The sequence below is a fragment of the Pinus tabuliformis genome, chromosome 1_2, assembly GCF_031772625.1.
Source record: "Pinus tabuliformis cultivar Carrire ecotype Pingquan chromosome 1_2, CPIR1, whole genome shotgun sequence".
Taxonomy (NCBI): domain Eukaryota; kingdom Viridiplantae; phylum Streptophyta; class Pinopsida; order Pinales; family Pinaceae; genus Pinus; species Pinus tabuliformis.
In genome coordinates this window covers 357,874,761-357,890,878 of record NC_142298.1, presented here as the reverse complement: position 1 = coordinate 357,890,878, position 16,118 = coordinate 357,874,761, and the positions used below count along the sequence as shown (strand labels likewise).

General features: G+C 40.2%; 1 pseudogene across 1 annotated transcript in view; it reads left to right on the top strand.

The window, feature by feature from the left end:
• The window catches only part of LOC149205847 (uncharacterized), a 77,184-nt pseudogene extending 61,347 nt beyond the window's left edge, over nucleotides 1-15,837 (top strand). The window contains exon 5 of the transcript XR_016252496.1: nucleotides 15,275-15,837. The product of XR_016252496.1 is annotated as an uncharacterized LOC149205847 (transcript). The remainder of the gene's footprint in view (nucleotides 1-15,274) is intronic.
• Nucleotides 15,838-16,118: the final 281 nt, after the last annotated feature.

The window sequence follows — 16,118 nt, the reverse complement described above, 5'->3', positions numbered from 1 at the left end:
AATTGTATTCTACTGTGCATCTTGTAGAAAATTTAACACTTATGTAGCTCACTACTTGGATTAATTGTTGCACGATTTAGCTAAATTTACATAGGTTAATGAGACAATTTGAAGAGGAAAAAAACACTACATACCTTGCCTTTAACCATTGTTTGACTTTGAGCATATACTAGAAGAATGCATCTAGAGAGTTGTTGAGGCCTTGTGAATCGTGATACAAAGGTTGCCACATTTTGCATACTTTGAAAAGAGTTCTCGAGGAAAATACAAGTCTAAGAACTATTTTCTACGATATGGAGTGAGAGAGAAGTCACCTCTCAAAAGAATTGAAGGGAGATAATGTGGAACAAATAATGCTAGGCAATATCATTTGGGAAAACATTGACAAAGTTTTAAAAATGTGTGGTCCAATTGTTGATATGTTTCACATGGTGCATGGTGACAAGCCTTGTATGGGTTTTGCTTATGAGGGCATGGATCATTGCAAGGAAGGCATTGCAAGTGGTTTTGATAATGGGGAAGGTGATTACTGGTGATATGGGAGGTAGTTGAGCAAAGATGGAAGATGATGCATAGCCTCTGCATGCAACAACATGCTATTTGGTCTCTAGATTGTTTGAGGTAGCAAGACATCAAGATGAAGAAGTCATAAGTGGACTTTATGAGGCTATTGACAGGTTGAATCTAGATCCATCTATTGCAACTTCGTTATATTTCTTGCTTAGGGCATCTAAATTAGAAGAAACGATATTTGGAAGTAATGCAATTAAAATATTATAGGGTCGAAATGTTGAACATGCATTTTATTCTTTGCAGGTATACTTATTCTCATCCAAGCCCAAATGTGTTAACCAAAGTTGCAATAGATGGATCTAGATTAGTGGTAGTAGCCTTATACAGTCCATTTATGACTTCTTCATCCTAGGGCATATAGGTTAGGAGAAGGGGTATTTGGAACCAAAGTAACGAAGTACAATAGGGGTTAAATTTTGTAAATTTGTTGTATATTTTGCAGGTATACTTTTTATTCCAAAGCAAAGGGGGTTTAAGGTAAGGGATGAGGGGTGTAATGTAATTTGGTGGAATGGATTAGAGCTTTGGATGTTGTGGAATACATAAATATTGTATTGTGAATGGTAAACTTAATACAATGAACAAGAGATAGATGTGGCTCTAAGTTGGGTTTCTCGGTTAAGGGTTTGTAGGGTAAATCTCTATGTACTCTGTGTTTCAGGTTAATTTTCTAGGGTAAATCTCCATGTACTGTATGTATTCCATTGTTATTCTTTTTATTTTGCTTAAGGATTTGTATGCATTACTTCACTTCCAAAGTTTTAAAAGTTACATTTGGTACTGAAGTGAGGTTACTGACTTCACAGTGACACCTTTGTTGCTAGGTTTAACTTGTTTTTGATAGAGCAAGATTATCTTGGGTTTATGATAAACTTGGTTTTAGTGGGAGCTCTATCACTATGACAATGATTATAGTTTGAAAGAGAATGGCATGTTTCACGATTAAAGCTTTGAGCTATGGAGGCTCAAGATGCGACATCTTCTTGTTGACCAAAAACAATGGGTTGCTATAGATCTTGGTATCGTATCTATGAGTACAATAGCAATAAACTAGACAAAATTGGATAGGAGGGCAAAGAATATGATTTGGTTATGTCTCTTAGATTCAATGTTATTGAATGTCTCGGGTGAAGCCACAATCAAGGGGATATGGGATAAGGTAAGGACTTTGTATTAGTCTAATGGAAGCTTAAGTTAGAGGACCTTCTTTGTGGACAAAAAAGAATGGGTTGTTGTAGATCTTGGTATTGTACCTATGAGTGTGGTAGTGGCAGATTGGATGAAGTTGCATAGGAAGGAAAATAGTACAATTCGATTATATCTCTCAGATTCAATGTTATTGAATGTCCGGAGAGAAGTCACAACCAAGGCATTATGGGATAAGGTAGGGACTTTGTATTAGTCTAAGTCCTTGGTAAACAAACTTTTTCTTCGAAGGAAGCTAGACTTCCTAAGGATGAATGACGATGACTCCATGATAGAGCATTTTAATGACTTACTATGGTAAGTCAATCATTGTATTTTGATATTAAATTTTTGATGAAAATAAGTGCATTAATCTATTGCTTTCCTTCCCATATTCATGGGATAGTCTGGGTGTAGCTGTCAGGAGTAATGCAACTACATTAAAGTTTGATGATGTAGTTCCATCCCTAATATTGGAAATTAAGTCTTCAAGGCTTAAATCTAAATCTAGAGGTATATCTAAATCTCCAGGATAATTCTTAAGGAAACATTGGAAATGTGGTGAGTTGGGCATTATAAGAAGGATTTGTAGATTAAAATTTTGATAAAGGAAAGAGTTCTAATGATCCATTGAAGGGAAGACCTCCTTAGGAGGAGGATATGTGTATTTGGCATCTCCAAGTACAACTAAACATTAAGGTCATGATATATGGCTTCATTTCATGAGTCCTCATAGGGAGTGGTTTTGAGAATATGAAAATTTACAATAGAGGTGATGTTTTCCTAGGAGATGATATGACAACCAAAATTATAGGATGCAAAAGATTCAAGTTGTTGCTCAAAGATGGAAGAACACTGTCCTTAGGAAGCCTATTATCCATAAGTAAGATGAGTGATATAGGTGTGCATACTACATTTGAAAATGAAACTTGCAAGATGGTTTGAGGAGAAATGATATTGTTGAGGGGAGTCATATGGGAACTCTGTATAGGTTGTTGGGAAGCACTATTACTGATGGATGTAACAATTCTATTGTTCTCAAGGGTAGCAATGAAAAAGGGGGACCTCTATTGTCTTGGAGAGAAGACAATGCTATGACATCAAAGATCGAGACATACTAGAGAGAGGGGCCTTTGAGCATTAAATGGTAAAGGTGTGGTTGAAGGTATGTCTAATTGCTCATTCGATTTTGATTTTTGTGAAAATTGTATATATGGTAAATATCATTGGGTAAGATTCTTATTTGTTGCTATGGGAGAAAAATGAATCTAGGAGTCGATACATACTGTATTTAATTTATTCATGATTTCTTGAAGATCACATGGATCTATTTCATTTGAAATAAATATGAGGTTTTCAATAAATTTAAAGAGTTTAAGACCCTTGTAGAGAATTACAGAGAGAAGAAGATAAAAGTGTTGAGGACAAATAATGGTGTAGAGCTCTATAGAATGAGTTTGAGGAATTCTATAAGAAGTGCAAAATAGTAGGGAAAAAGACTACAAACACACCTTAATATATTGGAGTTGTAGAATGTGAAAATTCTATATCCAACTCTGATCTAGAACTTATCGCAGTTATCTGGTAATTATCCAACCTATCTTTTCTTCAAAGATTATTTGCCTCAGCGAAAATATTTATTGTAAATACTGAATAAAAACACTACTGCAATATCCACCAATTAAAATTCACACGAATTGAGAAAGCCACACACATAAAAATGGGCACCAATATTTTTGGACAAATGTCCTTGGAAAAATCCCAATGCGGGGAAAATTGGTTTTGCAGATGAGGGTTTTATTATTTCTTTGACAATTCTGTAATTGATAGATATTACCACTACTTGCTATAGAATGGCAAAGCTCTGGTAAAATATTTTTCTCCAACTACCAACAAATAAAAATACCTAGAAGGTACTCGACCTCTCTTTGCAAGATGATGCGAGTCTCTCTAAGAATTTTGGCTTGCTAGAAAGCACGAGCGTCGTTCAGTAAAATATGTACAGCCCTAGACATGTGGCATGTTGATGGAAGTATGACCTCATGACCTCCTAGAAAACTTGGCCTCCTCCACCAATCTCTTTGGCCTTGCCTCAGATCCTTCTGGAAGTTTTTTGGCCCTCCAAATGAGCTCCAAACCCCACACGTGCAACCTCTCTGGGTGAATATAGGATGTTTATGGAAAAGAAGAAAAGACCCCTATTATTCTTGGAGAGAAGACAATGTTATGACATCAAAGATTGGAACATATTGAAAAGAAGGGCCTTGGAGCATTACATATGACATATATGGTTAAAGATACGTCCAATTGCTCATTTGCTTTTGATTTTTGTGAACATTGTATGTATGGTAAACATAATTGATAAGATTCCTGTTGGGTGCTACAAGAGCAAAAGGAATCTGGGAGTTGATACAAAGTGATATTTTGGACCTATGTTTGTTCCATCATTAGGTAAATCTCTTTATTAAGTTTCATTTATTGATCATTTCTTAAGGAACACATGGATTTGTTTCCTTCAAAATAGTATGAGGTTTTTGGTAAATTTAAGGAGTTTAAGGCCTTGGAGAACCAGAGAGAGAGAAGAAGATAAATGTGTTGTAGACAGATAATTGTGGAGAGTTCTACATAATGACTTGTAGGGTTTCTGTAAAAAGTGCAAAATAGCAAGTGGAAAAGGAAAAAAGTATGTTTAGTGGTGTAGGCTTAGTGCACAAGAATTTTGGGTAGAGGCAGTGGACACTACACATTACCTAATAAATTGATTACCTACATCAATGCATTGATAAAACTTTCCATGAGGCATGGATTGGTACAATACCATCTCTTAAACATCTGAGTGTTTTGCTTGTGATGTTAATGTGTATGTTCCAACGGAGAATAGGAGTAAACTAGATAATAAAGTTGAAAAATGTATCTTAATTGATTATAAAATGGTATAAAAGGTTATAAACTTTGGAACCCAATAGAAAAGAAGATTGTTTATAGTATCTATAGTATTTAGAGAGGTTAAAACTTGTTCTTGAATAGGAAATCCAGTCAAGGAAGGAAGAGCTAGAGACAATAGAGTTTGAATTGGAGGGCAAAGAATCTGACTCAATAGAAGAAGATGAACTAGAAGAGGAAGAACCTCATACTCGTCTTTACAATCCTAAAATTGATTTTGCTATATCTATTATTGATGACGATCCTAGAATTGTTAGGTAGGTAGTGTATTTGGCATATAATAAACTCTAGAAGAAGGCCATGGCTTAAGAAATGGATGCCTTGGAGAAAACTAAGGCTTGGGGTCTAGTTGTGTTTCTAGCTGAACATAAACTTGTTGATAGCAAATGGGTGTTTAAGAAGTTGTAAGTGAAAAAATAGAAAACTTACCTAAGAAAGAGATATTCCCAAGTGGAGGGAATTGATTTTGGTGAAATTTTTTCTGCTACTAAATTAACTTCTATTAGATTTTCTTTTTGTGTCTAGTGCTGTTGCTTTTGATATTGAAGTAGAGCAGATGGATGTGAAGACAATGTTGCTACATGGGTATCTTGAAGAAGAAATCTACATGAAGCAACAAAAAGGTTTCGCAATAAAGGGAATGCCGGGGTTGGTTTGCAAGTTGAAGAAGTCTTTGTATGGATTGAAACAATATCTAAGAATGTGGTATCAAAAAATTCATATTTATTTTGAGAGACGTGGTTTTCAAGAAGCAAAGTTGATCATTGTGTGTATTCCAAGCTGGTTGGTGATCATTTAATTTATGCAGTCTTGTAGGTTGATGACATGTTGTTGATCGCTGGTTTGCAAGGTGAATAATTCCTTGTATGGACTAATACAATCTCCAACAATTGATACTTATTAGAGAGACTTAGTTTCAAAGAAGCATGTGATGCCTACCTCAAGGCATCAAGCATTTTGAACTACTCTGTACCTATGTTAAGTTATTTTTTTTTTCCTGTGGAAGGAGTCGTAATTTCCATTAATAAAGATGAAAATTACATTCTGCATATGCATAAGCATTACTTTGATATGGCACTGCCTGTCCAACCAAAAATGAAGAAACTGTGCATTCCTCCTCGCAGGAGTTCATAAAAAGCAAAACAACTATAATTTAACTGTTTGTCCTCTTCACAGAGGGGTAAGATAACCGTTAACTAATTACAAAAATCTCAAAAATGATTATCAACAAAAACTATGTAAGAACTGTTCCATTCCAGTGATGCTGTCATAATGCTTCAGGGTCTACAAAAGGCCTGTGATAGTGCTAGTACACGACCCCATCCAGATCTTCACAAATCATCCAAGAGTTGTTGTCCCTGATCACTGCTTCTTTGGATAGGAAGTCAGCAGAGGTGTTCCGCTCCCTGTAAATGTGATGACAAATGAATGAGTCAAAAATAGGATAAGTCTATGTATCTCATCCAGTATATGCCTCAATGTGTAAGCAGAAAATGTATGTTTTTTGTTGATCCAGTTTATAACCAGTTTTGAGTCACCATATAGTTGCAGGTTTGTGCATTGTTTTTGTAAAGCAAAAAGGATGACGTTTTTTGCAGAAACAAGATCGGCATAATTATTGGTTCCCTTGCCTAAACCCATTTGTATTTTGAATGAATGGGTTTCATATAAATGAAGGATCGCTCCCCTGCCACAACCCGTCTCCTGAGCTGAACCATCGAAATAAGCCCAAGGGATGGATTTGTTGATAACCTCTGTCTCAACAATCCTTGACTGGTTTGTATGGGACTCTTCAGGGATCATGTGGTAGTTTGCATGATTCTGTTATGTATAGAGGGCCAGTGGGGAAACTTCTGCGCGAAAATAATCTCGTTCCTTGCTATCCATAGCTCCCAACAGATTAACAGAGGTAGGTTCCTTTCCTTCCCAGATGTGTCCCTCCACCAAGTGTTCCAGGCCTCCTTGATCACTGTCCCATGCCATCTGGTTCAAATGGAGAGTGATGTCAGGATGCCATTCCAAAGATCTTGAGTCGATGGGCACCCTAGGAAGAGGTGTTCTGTGTCATCATTGTTGCTTCTGCATAGGTGGCACCAGAACGGTCCTGCAAAGGATCGCTTCATGAGATTTGCCCCTGTAGGAACCTTGTTTTTTAGAATGGACCACAGGAGCAGTTTTGATCGGGGGGCAACTTTGAGTTTCCAAAGAAGGTTCCATCTTATCTCGGATTCTGGTGGCTTGAAGGGTTCCATTAGAACCAAGTATCCGAACTTGGGTGCATAGTAAACGTGTTTTGCAAGAGCCCAGATGAGCTCAGCTTCCCCCTCCATGATCCTGATGAGTGCCTCTGTTAGCAATGTAATGAAGTAGCTCCAAACTTGTTGCCATTGAGGGGGAATGTTTAGGGTTGCTCTCGATTTCCAGGCCTGCTGTGCTAAAGTGGAATGCTCATTGTCTGCAATATGACTGAGATATAGGATCCCCTGATCTACAAGGTGGATTCTCAGCTCCTCAGGGAGCTTGTGAACATTTCCACAACCCACCCATGGGTCCACACCCAGGCGCACTTGAGAGCCCGTTCTAATTCTCCAAGTTAATCCATTCCTTATTAGATCCTTTGCTTTGATGACTGCTTTCCAGATATTGGAGATGTTCCCATTGGTTCGATGGTCTTGCCGTATCCAATCCAGGGGGTTTGAGGGGGTTATGTATTTTGAAGTGACAACCTTCATTCAAAGGCTATCACTATTAAGGAGTTGCCAACCCATTTTTGCCGCTAGCGCTTTTGAGAAAAAGTCCAGTCTTTTTATCCCCCAACCTCCCCAGCGTTTAGGCAGTGCCAAAGTCTCCCATCTTGTCCAGAAAAGATTCGGCCTATCTGGTTCCCTTTCCACAAAAATCTGCAGCATATTTTCTAAAGCCGGTCCAGGATGCCTCTGGGAATCCAAGCTAGGGTCATCCAATAAACAGGGGTTGCTTCTAAAACCGCTTTGATCAGGATTAGTTTGCCGGCTTTGGACAGATATTTGTGGTACCAAATATTCAGCTGCTTTTCGACCTTTGTGATGAGCCAGATCCAGTCTGCAATTTTGTTACTGAATGGCTTCAGACGGTACCCCAGATACCTCAAGCCTTCTTCGAATGGGAGGGTGACAAAGGGAAACCTCCTGAGTGCGAACAAAAACTCGTTTTGTGAACATCCAAGCGCAGACAATGTAGATTTAGAGTCGTTTAAAACCATTCCGGTGGCTTTTTGAAAAACCCTCATGACTTGGAAGAGAGATGTGAGGTCTCCAAGACTACCATCGAGAAAGATGAGGACATCGTCCACAAAAAACAGGTGAGTCAAGAACAGGGAATTAGAAGCTTTGATACTCTTAAGGCACCCATGTCTATGCTCTTCATGAATAAATCTGCTGAGGCCTTCCATGACCAGGAGAAACAGGAGCGGAGACAGGGGGCATCCTTGTCTAAGGCCCCTTTCTGCATGAAAGAGAGGGGAGGCCGAGCCATTTATTAGCACACAGTAGGGAACATCGGTTATGCAGCTCATGATCCATTTGATAAAGGAAAAGGGGAATTCGATGTGAGTGAGGAGCAGGTGGAGGTAGAGCCAATTGACCCTATCAAAAGCTTTAGAGAGGTCAATCTTTAGGATCATGCCTTTCAATTTCTGGTGCTGGACAATATGGAGGAGTTCCTGAGCAGTTCCTATGGCCTCGTGAATTTGTCGATTATGTAGGAAGGCAAATTGTTCTTGAGAGATGTGGAGGGATAGGACCGACTTCAAGCGATTAGCAATGATTTTGGCTATAATTTTGTAAATGCAGTTGCAGAGGGATATGGGCCTGAAGCCATCAAAGGAGGAGGGCTTGTCCAATTTTGGGATGAGGGTGATGAAAGTAGCTTTTAGGCTGCAAGGGATCCTCCCTCTCTTTCTGCTGTCCTCGATGATTTGAAGGAGGTCCGCCCCCAACACCTCAAAGAAAGTCACATAGAATTCTACGGTCCATCCATCCGGCCCCGAGCTCTTTTCTTTCTTTAACATTTTTAAAGTATCTTCCAGCTCTCTCATAGATACTTCTCCCTCTAAATCCAGTTCCATCTCCTTCTCAACAAAACTCGGGAAAAGTTGCATTGTTTTCATCACTTCTGCCAGGGAGGCATAGGGGGGTGACTTGAAGATATTTTAAAGTGCGAGCATGCTAAGGCGGCCAACTCTCTGAAGGATTGTACAGACCTCCCCTCCGAATCCTTAAGCTCCCAGATGGTGTTTATGGCCTTTCTCCCATTCGCATGCTTATGGAAGAATTTAGTGTTGTCGTCCCCCTCCTTTAACCAGATAGCCCTGCTACGGAGCCTCCAGTTCGCTTCTCTGTTTTTCAGTATTTGGGTTCTCTTTTGAAGCGAGGCAGAATATGTATCTCTTTGTTCCTGGGTCCTCAGGACACCACCAGTGTCCTCCTCAAATAAAAGAATAGTCTTCTCTGCCTCCTGGAGGGTTAGTTCATCCTTCTCCTTTTTCTTCTGAGCCCAAGACTTGGATAAGTTCTTCAGTTCCTTCATATTGTTGAGGAAATTCTGAGTTATGTCCCCCGATGTCCCATGGGGGTGAGCCGTCCAGAAATCCTTCACAAGCTTGATATAATCCAGATCTTGCAGACAGGGAGAATGGAACTTGTAAGGGGCCTTTGGCTTACTAATGACATCCTGCATTTCTAGGTATTTAGGTCGGTGGTCCGACAGCCCGCCCGAGCTTACCCATTGTCTAATGCAGAGTCCTCCATTGATCAAGCCTTCTTTAGTGAGGAAGCGATCAAGTCTTCTGGCCAGACTTGCATCCCCCACTCTGTTATTCCTCCAAGTACGCTGCTTTTTTGCTGAAGGGACATTAATGAAGTTGTGGGATTCCACGATATTCTCAAAGAGACCTGACATAGGGTCCACCTATGTATGATTTCCCTAGGATTGTGAATATCCAGAGAGAAATTGAGGTCTCCCCCAATGATGATATTATCTTGAAGGAGGAGGGACGAGTTGAGGTGAGGTCTCCAGAAAGCCATCCTGTCCTGGCATGGCCCATACACATTGAGAATCCTGTACTTTGATTCAAGGGTTGGGGAATATATGTCTGCCCCAAAAAGCCCCGGCCGCCCCATACACTCAGAGTTTTAATTGTTCTGTTGCAAATGCCAAGGGATAAACCCCCTGATCTACCTGAGGCATCGAGAGAGTAAAAAGACCAACGGGGAGCCATGAGGAAATAAAGGAGGATATAGCAGAAGTAGAGCCAAGGGTTTCTTGGAGGAAAATGATGTCGACCTGCTCGGAGGCAAAAAGGCGCTTGAGGGCTAGCCACCCCACGACAATTAAAAGAGAGGAGCTTCATGGAGGGGGGGGGGGGGGGGGGGAGGGGCATGGTTTGCTCTAAGAGCCCAGTTTAAAGTCTTCTGCTTACCAGAGGCAACCTCCTCCCCACCCTGATGCATAGCTTTGGAGAGGTGGGAGGGTCGACCTCTGGATTTGGGGGGGGGGGGAGGAAAAGACCTCAAAGCCTATAGTATCTAAGCCTTGTGAGCGGAGGGGGTAATGAGGTTCAGGGTTATCAGGGTCGGGGAAAGGGGAAAGGGATTCCTCCGAGAGAGAAGGCTGAGGAAAGGAGAAAATTGGAGGGGGGGGGCAACGGTGCGGTGCTGGATCATAGGGGTCAGGTGTGAGGGCTGGGGGGGGGAACCAGAGGGGCGCGTATGGGGTAATCCGGGGGATCAAATGAAACAGATTGCCTAGTAGACGACATAACAGAAGCAACATTGGAAGAAAAATTAGAGAGGGGGAGAGAAGACATACTCGTGGTGTGAGCGTCCCTTATGGTCGCCCGTGCTCTGGTTAGAGGCGGAGAGGGAGGCCGGAGAGGAGCCTTTCCTCTCTTCTTTCTTTGGTCCTTCTCGTGAATCTTATCCACCTCGGTCTGCTCTGGAGGACTCAGATTTTCTTTTTCAGTGGCTGGATGAGGTTCCTCCTGTGGAGAACGAGCTTCCTCAATTATTCCCATCGGTTGTTGCCCACGCTTATTGACCAGAGGGCAGTCCTTGTACACATGCCCCACTTTGTGGCAACAACGACATCTGTAAGGAATGCCCTCATAATCCAAAGGCTGCTTCCGAGTAAAGGAGACCGAAGTTAAAATCTCATGGAGTACAGTGACTTGCTGTGGTGGTAGCTAAAGGAGCAGATTCCCCTTTCCTGTGAGTCTTGTTCTTGCTAAAATCATAGGATCTTAGTATATCCGACTTGCAGGTAGTTGGATGTACTCCTGGTGTTATAGAGGCAGCTACGAGGATTGATCCTGGGTCTCCCATAGATTAGGACTGACAGTTATTGATTCACCATGTGTTAAAAAAAAGGACCTCCATTGAATCATTATGAATTCTTACAGTCCTCCTCGAGTATCCATGTGAACCAAAATCCTGGCGAAGGCCATCTTTCCCGTGGACAGGTATGACTTGTCTGATTCCATATAAGTGCCGATGGAATTCCCAATTCCCCTGAATATGTCCTCCGACCAAAAATGTAAAGGGAGGTCGGATAATCTTATCCAGATCGGCCTGAATTCGAGTTGCTCCGTGTCCGAATCGAAAAGAGGGGACCATCGTTTCAGCAGGATTGGGGCATGTTCGAAATGCCAATACGACGAGAGAACCCAGTTCGTGAGGTCAGGCCTAGAGAATCTGAGAGCAAACCAACCCTTTATGAACGTTCACAGTGGGCAGATCCGCCAGATGATTCCCCCAGATCTCCGAAACCCATGATTTCAGATGGGCCGCTGTGTAGCTACGGCCCCTTACTCTGCCAACCAGGACTCTATCAGCAAAATCCATAGTCTCTCCTAGCCGTATGTCTTCCTCCAATCCGAGGAATGTATCCACTTCCTTTGTTCTAAAACACCGCGTCTTCTTGGTGGTCCTGTCCTCAGCTGCAGGATTCCCTCGACCTTCTGAAGTGTGCTCTTGGACTGAGGGATTCACCGGGGGGGGGGGGGGGAACTACGGGGAGACTTTCCGCAGGGGGGATGCCAGTGAAATTGCCAGAGGGGAGGGGGGAAGAGCACGATGGGTGCAACAGAGTCCAGGATGTTGGGGGGGGCACGGGGGGAGGGAGGGTTTACGGACAAACCGGGATGAGAAAATTGACCAGGGGCTGGGGACGGAGGGTTAGGGTTTAGGCAACTCATAGCAAAACCTAGGGACGCCGGGGATGGCGGGGGAGATGTGAGCGACGACTAGGTAGGAGGGTCATCCGGCAGGATAATCTGGTGGTCCGATGGTCCAGAGAGCGTGGGGAGTCCTGTGATGGTCTCATGTAGGTCCTCGCCAAAAGAGATGGACCCCAACTTAGCTGGTCTCGAGGTCGCCTAGATAGCGTCTTCCGCTATTTCTTCCTCCAAATAATTAACCATTTCTAGATCCATCGCTGTCCGGGTGAGGTAAACACCAGCTGCCTTGGTAACCGCTAGAGGAAGGAACAACCCATCGACAGTGTCCAATGAGGGAGGCCAGAGGTCAGCCAACAGTATCGAAGAGCGGGAAAATGCGAACAGGTAAATGAAACAGAGTAAAAATCCCAAAACTGCCCATGGTAAAAGGTAAAAAGACTACACGTGCAATGATGGGGACGTGTATACTCTTGGTACAAACAACTGCGTCCTGCTGCGTCCACGCATCTGCTAGCCATGATCGCTTGCTAAACGAGCCCGCGCCTCCATCCTTCCGAATCTTTTCCTCCCATAATGTCTGAGGACCAAGTTTTGGTAAGCCCACCTATTTTAAGTTATATAATACAAAAGAAAATAATTATTTTTCATTTCATCAATACATTTATTTTCATTAATAGCATATCAAAAGCATGTAAATTTACATTTTCTTTTTCTTTTTCTTTTGCATATACAATATTCACAAATTAACCTAGATAACATCAACAACAAGAAGAGTATCTGGGAGTTTGTGAGGACCTTGAAGCTGCCTTCCTTTCCGCAACCTTCAAGCCCGCCTGATTGGATTTTCCACCAAGCCAACTAGGAATAGTGTATCTGGCTTCCTAGCCCTAGGGAACCTCCATAGGTTCCCTAGCCCTCCATGCCCAAGCCTAGAACCATCACCTGTATCACTTGTAGTGTGGTCCAGAACCTATAACACACTTTGATACAAATGGAACATAAAAGCTGACAATTATTTGTTCAATAACACGAGAATAATGTTTGATTTGATATATAAAAGATGAATGAAAAAAATACAAGATGCTTTTTCCAATGAGAGGGCCTCGTATAAATAATCCTATGGGGCCACCTTAGTGACTTTTCATGAAGGGTTATGACTATTAAGTCTTTTACTTAGCTTTGATTGCTTATTTATCTTTTTTTTTTTTTAATTTAAATATTATTTATATTATTTAGTTTCTTTCCTAGCTTATTAATTTATGTACATAACATGAACCCAACCATGTATAGGATTTTCTAAAAATATAAACCTTAATTTTGACCTAATCATGTTCTCCAATCATCACAAAATTCTTACACATGCTCTTCAGACTTCTTCCATAAAGGTATCCAAAAATGTAATTAGGTTCTTAAATGCAGTAATCCTAATTTTGAATTAATCTTTCACTTTTGATCTTCATCGACTCCGAAGCATATTCACTTCTCTATAAAGGTATCCAAAAATATGATTAGTTTCCAAAAGCAAGATTTTTCTTGAAATAGGAAATTCACAACATAGCAAATTTAGAAAATCTGAAAATACCCTTTTTTGAAACTTTATCCTTCCCATTCATGTACCACGTATTGCATGTTGCTTACAAGCATGGAAATTTGCTATACTCGAGAAAATGTCGAAACTCTGCATTTGTATTAGTGTGAACTAATCCTTTGAAGAAAACTGCCACGAAGATCTCATGCAAGAAACCTGTTCAATCTTCAACTCTGAGAATAAAGATCTGCCACTACGTGCCAAAGTGTTTCTAAAGTGCATGAACCATTGATGCCGAAATTTGAATCAATCAAGATTTTATACATTAACTGTTGATTGTGGAATCAATCAAGATGTATCTGCAAATCATTGATTCTGAAATTTGAACCAATCAAGATTTTATTCATTAACTGTTGATTGTGGAATCAATCAAGATGTATCTGCAAACCATTGATTCCGAAATTTGAATCAATCAAGATTTTATGCATTAACTGTTGATTGTGGAATCAATCAAGATGTATCTGCAAACCATTGATTCCGAATCAACTGTTAGCTTTCCTTGAACTCTTGCCGAATCAATCAAGGTGAATTTTTGAGAAGTCCATTGAGTGATGACACTTGGCCATTCTAGATTTTAGAAACTTTGAAAGAAAATTTGGCATCACAAAGAATCATGAGGTCTTAGTTTGGCATCACAAATAATCACGAGGTCTTGGTCTGTGTGTGTGTGTGTGTGTGTATATATATATATCTTGGTTGGATGTAATTGGGGCCTCACAGGGAATGACGATATCTTGTTGGTACTTTGAATATATTATATATGTGTATCATGTGCATTTAACAATTAGAAATATTATGGAGTCTGGTTTACATCACTGCTTTAATGGTGATCCCTATTAATTTGTGTCTGTAGAAATTCATTTGAGCAATGGGTTCCTATAACACATTTATAGTTTATATTTTTTATACGTTGGATGTTTTGATCTACCCCTTTGAGTCTGTGTGTGTGTTTATGCTGCCATTTCACCATTCCCTAATATTTTGAAGTGGTGTTTTTGAACTTCTGCCCACTTTGAAACCCGTACTCATTTCCTTGTTTAAGACAATTTAGTGAGAATTTGAACTTAAAAGTTTTAAAAATAAGGACTTCATATTTTCTTTTGCAGCTTTTAAGGTACTTTTCCCAAACTAGATCCAGTGTTATTCAACTTGATAAATTCCTTTCAATATAGGATCATGATATGAAATTATTTACCTTCTGTTTCTAATGGTTTTGGTTTTGTTGTCTACATTATTTATTGTCTGTATATGAACCGATTGCCAAGTAGTCATCGAAATTTTATGTTCAAGTGATTGCATGGAAAATTTATAATTTACTGAATCCAAGGCACAGGTATAGGGCCATCTTGGGTGGCCAACAAACAAGTATCTGGTGCTTTTTTGATGACTGGACATTTTCTTCTGATCTTCATATACTGTTTCGAGATATAATGTTTTTTAGAATAGTGCAACTAGTAGATAGTTACAGGTGATTACAGGATCACTAGCCTGCATATAGGGAGCTTCTAGCAACCATTTCTTTCTCAAAGATTCTTTTAACTTTTCCTAATTAGTGGCAACATAATTGATATTCCCACTCCATACATGATTAATCAAAGCAATTTTGCTATAGCTGTTAGACTAGTCTTATTTTCATTAGTTAGTTATTACATGTATAGTCATGTCTCTGTGTTGGTGGATGGTGACTGGTTAAATATTGTCATATGGGCAAATAGCTACTTCATATTTGGTCAATTTATTTTTTGTTAATTGCATTTTGTTTTCATTTGTAGGCAGCTAAATCTTTGGAGGAGAAGCTGAATGCATCGGGAGTGCCGTATGAGGTTCATATTTACCCTGGAAATGGTCATGCGTTTATGAATTCTTCTCATGAAGCTGTCGAGCGCAAAAAGAATCTAGGATTTGCTGAGCATGACCAGACATCAGTTGAGTTGGCATGGTCTCGATTTCGTTCTTGGATGAAAAAATATTTGTGGAATTGAAATGAGATCATTGAATATTAGGAAATCCCTCTAGGTGCTGTCACAGAGGGGAAGCATAGGATTAGCTAAGATGAAGGGATTTTATCTACTAGCAGGAAGAGGAGAATACTTACTAGGTGAGAACTGTAGAAGGTCCATGCTTGAGTTGAATGGTGTCTATTTTGTCTTTAATATATGAGAGGCAATCCAAATTCCATGTCTAGTGAAGTTCGTATATGGCCTATTCCTCTTTATTACTAGATGGTAAAAAACTATTGAAACTATAAAAATGAATATGGTGCTAGACTTTGTGAGGCAAAGAACAATGCCAATCTCTTTCTGTGATCTCAATTTAATTCTGACTATTTACTACATCTATTGCTAGTCCCAAGGTAAATAATTCTTGATATTCCTTTGGCATAATGATTTGTATCCACGAGGTCTCCAGTATGGCAATGTGTAAATTCCCTTTCTTCCAGACCATTCAAGGAACGCATTATATGAGCCAATGTCCCGTACGGATGTATTAGAAGATGTTATTATGGTTCTCACTTATTATTTAGTTTAATTAATTCCATTGCAGTAACAGATGATCGCATCGTTGCTTTGTCGTTTTTGTTTTGAGCGATGGAAATGTATTTGTAAAGTGCAATAA